The sequence below is a fragment of the Oncorhynchus tshawytscha genome, linkage group LG08, assembly GCF_018296145.1.
Source record: "Oncorhynchus tshawytscha isolate Ot180627B linkage group LG08, Otsh_v2.0, whole genome shotgun sequence".
Lineage (NCBI taxonomy): Eukaryota > Metazoa > Chordata > Actinopteri > Salmoniformes > Salmonidae > Oncorhynchus > Oncorhynchus tshawytscha.
In genome coordinates this window covers 51563228-51569235 of record NC_056436.1, presented here as the reverse complement: position 1 = coordinate 51569235, position 6008 = coordinate 51563228, and the positions used below count along the sequence as shown (strand labels likewise).

Below are 6008 nucleotides of genomic sequence, written 5' to 3'. Positions count from 1 at the left end.
AATAAGAATTTGTTCTTAACTGACTTGCCTAGTTAAATAAAGGTCCAATTAAAAAATATTTACGTCTTACTTCTGTTCATATCTTGAAGAAATTCTCAGATCAACAAAATGCTGTACATTTCCATATGATTTAGTTTTTTTCAATTTCCCAACAGGTCCCGGACCATCTAAAGCGTCCTTAGATAATCCATTCAATGTGGATGAGTGTAGAATTTACTTTCTAAAAATGTTCACCATACAAATGCAGGAGTCATTTTCAAACCGTTGGACCCGAACTCCTGGATGTGGAGTGTTCGAACATTCTTTCGACACAACCTGATTGCTGAATCATGATTGCTGTTTATTTGTGCAGTCAATTGCCCATTTGCCCCTATACAACGCTGACAACGGACAAAAACTCTGTATTTAAACCTTTCCCACTGACACTGGTAGGCCTACTTTCCACCATTTTGCGACATCTTTTAATTCCACTACTTTGAACTAATACTGTAACTCAAGTCTCCCTAACCTTTAACCATCTCTCATTAAAAACAACAGCATGTCCAATTACCTCTTCTTAGCCAGTGATGGGACGAAATTGCTCTTCCCCAGTTGTGTCACCAAGATGGCTGCATTTTTAACGCACGACCACATGGCTGCTTTATGGCAAGAAAATAGGGCTGGTGTGGTAATTAGCCAGCACGTGGAGAGCCAGAGTGGCAGTGAAAGTCATGGTCTCCCTCAAAGCTGGTGTCTGTTGCATGCTGATAACATTGACATGCCCCATTCTCCGTGGATGTCTCTCAAACCCGCCGTTGCATTGCAGATGATGGTTGAGGAAAAGAGAAGAGGAGGCTGAAAAAGACGACGGTGACAGATGAAGTGATGGTTGACCTTTGCTCATTAGAGAAGTGACCTTCGATAATCGATGGGGCGGATTTGATGTGCAGCCAACGCCACTCGCTATGTTTTGGCCCAGTTTTGCTTCGTTTTAGAGGGAGCAGTGTAAGACATTTTGCAAACTGATTGGGCAATTGAGTGCCATTTTGATACATTAGGATTTTGTCTCGGCTTAGCGGTGAAGCCAATTTGAGAAGTCCTTCTATGGCTGAAATATGTAATTCTGCAAAGCAACTGTTTTGATGTCAGGGATATATGCTTCCGTAAACGAAACTACAGAAAACAACACACATGAATCAATTTGACTAGCCTGCTCCAGTGGAGATGATCAATTGATTCTAGACTTACATTTTCAGAGTTTGTTGGAGAGAAATGGCAACATAAGTCTTACAAAATAATTCTGACCTGTGCTTCATGCACTCTATTCTTAGGAGTTGCGTGAGCCATGGACTCTGCCCTTCACTTGTTAAGTGCTCTGTGGAGAGAAATGTTGGCGAGCAGACGATTGAATCTATTGACCTCGCCCTGTCTGAGCCTAATCCCAGAGCTATGGGGACAAGGGTTGGCAACAGCACAGCGTTCTGTGTTTACACCACTCGCTATCAACGAAATGTGATATTCTGGCATTTTTGTAGGGAACACACACACACACTCAAACTGGCTCACACACACATTCAAGCAGGCAGGCACACATGCACAGGATCACAGGCAAATGCGCGTGCGCACGCACACTTTATCACAGTCCAGCCCATGCCAAATGTCCTTGGCGGACACATTTACTTTCCTAGGCTAGTGGTGCGCAGGAAGCAGGTGGGTGGTGGACGACACTCAGCTGAAGTATCCCACGCTGCCCAGAGAGGAGCAAGTCAACTGAGGCTAGGCGGTGGGATGGCGAGGGCCAGCTGGCCAGCCGGGGCTGCTGGGGGATTTGGAGCGGCGACAACGGGCAGCCACTGCCAGGCACCGCGTGGACATGCCAGCTGTTGTCCGACACCTGCCACCCACACCACAGAGGTGACTGCAATGAGGCCTGTTTTTCTCCCTTCTTATGCCCTAACAAATATAAGCTAATAATTCAATTACAGACCTAATTGGTATAGATTCTTGTTAAGTGCTTCAGAATCTCAACATTTTTGTTTGAGAATTGCGAAAATGACAAAAATATATATTGTTGACAAATAAGTGAATACGCTTGGCTGCTCGTTAGTGACTTGAGAGAGGATCAGCTTTATTTGTTGCTAGGTTCATAAACCATCATTTTCTCCCAGTTGGTTGACAATTAAACACTAACTGTGCAACACGTGTAACCTCCACAAAAGCATTGGACCACCAATGAGACGCATTAGGTTAGGTTATCTATTAGCCTAATACTAACACTCTGCCCAAGCTTGCCAGGGATATTGATTTAGGCTTTGGGGTGTCAATCTCTGAACTATTTAGTTGTTGAGCAATTTAGGAACACTGTAGACACTGTAGTACAGTAATTTCATGCAAGAGAAAGAAGTAAACATTGTTTATTGTCTATCTGTGCACAGTGTGCAGTCTTTCACATTTTTTGACCTGTGAACTCAAACGGCAGGAAAATGTGCATAATGTCTTCTGTGAATTTTGTTTACATGCATTCTAAACTTTTGCTTTGCCACATTCTGCTTTAAATTTGAATACATTGTTGATAGAGAAACTGTTTTGCTCTCAGTCTTTGTACTTGTTATTATAAAACTTGTTTGTGTGAGGGTGTGTGTGTCTTTCTGCATGAGTGTGTGTATTTGCTTGTGTGTGTGTTCATGCTAGCTTGCATGTGTGTGTGTGTGTGTGTGTGTGCATGCAGTTGTGTATGTGTGTCAGTGCGAATAGGATAGCTCTGTGTGTTTGTGTGTAACCCTTTTAGGTTAGACAGCTTAGTGGTGGATTATAGGTCTTCTGCAGGTGGTGAAGGCTGATGGTAATCAGACCTCACCACCTGGATTTAATTGAATAACGGAGAATTTTCTCAATTGAAACGTTCCCCTGCAACTAGACATTGGAGTTTAGAAAACACCAGTGACTTCTAAATTGAGAACGAAGAAAGTATTGCCAAGTAAAAGTTTATCGAAAATCTGCTGCTAATGGCTAAATAGTAGCCTGTTATCAACAGTTATCATTGCTAGTGATGGAAGCCGTTTAATCCCATCAGCTAGCGTCACTGCACCGTGAACAGGTTACTGCCCTACCCTCTTTGTGAATGGTTTGGCCAGAGATTTGAGAGGCAAGCCTATTTGTCAACTTCCTGCTCCCAGAATACATATTGGCAGAGTCACAACCACGTTCAAGAGGGGCCCAGATTTTGAGACTACACACTAGGAAGTGGAAAAACTTACAGTACTGTAGATTTCCCCCTATAACCTATTATTGTAAAATGGACTTTGAGAATTCCTAAGACCTTAGTGCTAACATGGTTTAGTACCCACCAACTGCATCCCCTTGTGACCTGTTAAGACTTAACGAATGTTTGAATCTAAGGTACTGTCAGTCAACAAGATCCTAAAAGTCACAAAGGCTGCCTACCCATATTGGCAGTTTACAACTCAGAAAGGAAGTCCAGGAAGCTAAACATATTCAAGAGTTTCAACTAATAGTGTTGGCCTATGTCACACTGATTCAATAGCCCGAGGGCTGTTTTTGAGTAGGAAAGGGAGCTATGTCATCAAAAGTAGACGGACCATGCCTCAGTTGCCAATATATCACTCATTTGTCCATTCCACCCACCCCTTCTGGTCACACTGTCCAATCTAGCTAACTTTAACTTCTCTCTAACTCTGAGATCCTTAACTCAGGTAGACTAAACATAGCCCGAGGGGGGATTTCTAAGCCCACTAGTGTAGAATGGGGACCCAGTCAAAGTAGCCTAATCTTCAGAGGCTGCTGCCCGCTCTCCCTATGGTGGTGTAGTGTACACTAGGCTGGTGCTGACAAGGAGAAGAGTCCCCAGGGATTGATATGTAAATACAGCCACCCCTATTGCCATCTGCTAGGCTGCAGATTAAGGGTTTGTGTTCTTGGTTGTTTTGCTCTGTTTTCTTGTGTGCTCGGCTGCTAAGAGAATAGCATATTGTGCCTCTTTGCGAGAGGCATAAACATATTCTCTTTTGTCCCCCACCGCAACCCCTCTGACACACATGTTTCTTTTGTTCTTTGTATTTACTTTTGCCTCATTATCTCTTTCTCTCATGCACACATGCAGGCACAAACACAGTTTATTCACACTCATTTATGCAGTGTGTGCCTACATACAGTGCTAATATACAATGTACAGCTGTTGGAAGTGCACAAGATATTGATTAGCAAATAGATGAACGGATTACAACCCCTTGTCATTGTACTCCGATTCCGTGTCACAGTTCCCGCATCACAAAGCTTAACAGCTGTTTACACACACTGTTGACATTTTCGACAGCCAGTCGATGTGCGTGTAGGCTTGAATATTGGTCTTAAGCCCTTCAACATGTCTTAAAAGTCGCCAATGCGCTTTGTCAATATGTTGTATTATTACGAAGCTAATGGTGATTATTGGATATAAAATGGACACTTAGCTATCATCATTATTAGCACAATACATTTTTTTATTTTCGCTTTGAGCGAGACATCCAATAACCTAGTCTTGAAATAACATTTTAGAAAATCACCAGTATCCTTAAAAAAAAATCACCTTTCAACTGTTGATTGAGGTTTTATCTTGGGAATCAATGGAGAGACACCACCGTTTTTTAGGCCTTTGACTCACAGACGGCTCTATGAAAGGCAAACCAAATTGAACTATGAAAGGAAAATGATCGCCCTTTAATCAGAGTTTAAAACCACTTCAGTTGGCACGCTTCTCTCCCAACAATTTTTTTTAATGTCCTTGATGGGGCTCTCCACACGTTGAGCCTGGGGACTGTCAGAGGGAGTGGTAAGGGGGTGGTGAGAGGGGAGAACTGGTCAGAGAGGAACACCATATGCACCTGCGTCTGTCATGGAAGATGGATACTCACACACAGGATAGTACATATTGACCGTCTTTATGGCTCGAGTACAGTGTGTGTGTGTGTGTGTGTGTGTGTGTGTGTGTGTGTGCGCGCGCGCGCACACACACGCACGCACGCACGCACACACACCCTCTGCATGTGGTGTACACTAGCATAGCTATGGGCTCACTAGGTTCCTCTTTTCTCATCTCTCTGTGCTATTTGGGCACTGAGCCACTGCTCCCCAGATGTGGCCCTTATAAGGCATTTCAAGCTGGTGCCAACCACTCACAGCCTCAATGCGCAGACACACAAGCCGCAATGAAAACATTCACATCAAGTTTGCACTTTTGCAACCACTCCAGCATTGTCAGCACCATGGACAACTTAAACCAGATGCATCAAGGCAGAAATGTCAGTAATCACTGTAAGATTCATAGCCTAAGAACGCTTTTGACACACAACACTTGACAACATACTATCTTTGGGAATGTCAGACACATTTCTGATAATTAAGATTCATAAAAATGCAAATTTTTCCAAGCACGCTAGTGCAACACATGGCTGACAGGGCTTCCCGGGGAGGATGGAGTGCGTATCTTTAGACGATTATCTCATTAAGTTCAACTCATTACCAGTATGTTTGACTCATTTTGTCTCGGTGGGGTATTTGGCTGAAATAATGCTTCAAAGAAGATGGAAGAAAATGTTAGCTTTTCATCCCAAGCGGATGCTCACTCTCAAAATCACTCTCTGTTGAATGGCTCACATCTGTTGCATTTTTATTACAATCTCTCCAAAATGGAGTTGCTGTTTATCCCCACTGTGAAGCTATGTTACAAAGTACCATAAGGATTCTTGAAAACACTAGTCTTTTGAGTAGCCTTCCACAAGCTTCCCACAATTAGTTGGGTGAATTTTGGCACATTTCTCCTGACAGAGCTGGTGTAACGGAGTCAGGTTTGTAGGCCTCCTTGCTCACACATGCTTTTTCAGTTCTGCCCACAAATGTTCTATAGGATTGAGGTCAGGGCTTTGTGATTGCCACTCCAATACCTTGACTTTGTTGTCCTTAATTAAGGGATTTTGCCACAACTTTGTTAACTCAACTGTAGTTTCATCTGTCCACAGAATATTTTTCCAGTA

General features: G+C 43.1%; 1 long non-coding RNA gene across 1 annotated transcript in view; it reads left to right on the top strand.

Annotated features, from left to right (window-relative positions):
• Positions 1-1685: 1685 nt before the first annotated feature.
• The window catches only part of LOC112257101, an 82036-nt gene continuing 77713 nt past the window's right edge, over positions 1686-6008 (top strand). Inside the window, exon 1 of the long non-coding RNA XR_002954508.1 lies at positions 1686-1893. This is a non-coding gene — a long non-coding RNA (uncharacterized LOC112257101). The remainder of the gene's footprint in view (positions 1894-6008) is intronic.